Source organism: Octopus bimaculoides, chromosome 2 (genome assembly GCF_001194135.2).
Source record: "Octopus bimaculoides isolate UCB-OBI-ISO-001 chromosome 2, ASM119413v2, whole genome shotgun sequence".
In the NCBI taxonomy this organism is placed as follows: Eukaryota; Metazoa; Mollusca; class Cephalopoda; order Octopoda; family Octopodidae; genus Octopus; species Octopus bimaculoides.
Window position 1 is genome coordinate 135,028,645 of NC_068982.1, and position 1,193 is coordinate 135,029,837.

Consider the following 1,193-nt stretch of genomic DNA (forward strand, 5'->3'; position numbering starts at 1 on the left):
ACACACACACACACACACACACACACACACACACACACACACACACAGAGGAACTTCTTCTTCCAAAACTTCTGCTTTGTAAAAACAAAATAATAAATAACAGTGTTTTCTTAATGCAGCCACACAATGCCTTCAACCTTGGCAGATGGAGAATTCAGTCGCACTGTATTTACACATCAACACCTCATCCATTCATATATTCACATACTGTAATTGCCTTCATTCAGTTCTAACATATTTAATGAAAAGAGCTTCGTAAAGTTAATGATAAAGTGAATACGCCCACATACTTCAACATAGCGACTTACGTAGAAATCTACGCAATCTCAATCACGCATGCGTACTGATGAATCTAAACTATATCCACAAGCAGAAGCATCTAGTTAGTTGTAATAAAAGAAAAAGATATATATGTAAATATTGACTTTAATCGATTACAAAGGGATCTGACCTCTGGGCACAAAGGAGTTCAATGCCCCACATTCATTCAGTCTAGTATTACATGATATTGTAAAACCTGCCCCACGACTATTATTTACCAAGAAGTATGGTTAAGCCCCGTACGCTACTGAATGAAGTTTCACATGAGAATTATACACCTGCACTGTGTAAGGAGTTGAATCGCGAAAGCATAATTCTGAATTACTAGTTCAATAAAATATATACTCTCTCCCTCTGCTTCTCTCACCATCCCGTCTCCCCACCCTCTCTCTCTAGTGTCAATTCATTGTAGAATGGCATGATTGCAATATGGCTTCGATTCACAGTTGAAGTATGTCACTTCATATTGTATCTCTACTTTAAACGGCCGACACTACTCCGTAAGAGTCTTTTTGTCATTTATTGAATTGCAGAATGGAGTAGAAGTGGAAACAAAGACACAGTCTTCAGTGATCCAGCAGAAAGATCCCGTATTCTTCATTGCTATCTCCTCCGTACAGCTGTATTAATAAAGGATATATATATAATATAGCTAATACCTAGACATTGTAGTGACCACTTTGTACAAATACTGTATTGTTAATGGCATAAACCAATGTTTCGCAAACAATTGGGAGTCGGAGTAAAATGAACATGTAAAAACTATTACACTCATATCGTTATTAGAAGAGCAATGTGGCGTTGAGTGAGGATTGGGGTCGGCAAGAACTCCCTATATATATATATATATATATATATATATATATGTGTGT

General features: G+C 36.7%; 1 protein-coding gene across 4 annotated transcripts in view; it reads left to right on the forward strand.

Annotated features, from left to right (window-relative positions):
* The window catches only part of LOC106873483 (synaptotagmin-6), a 286,327-nt gene that overhangs the window by 251,948 nt on the left and 33,186 nt on the right, over positions 1–1,193 (forward strand). The gene's annotated exons all lie outside the window — the stretch shown is intronic.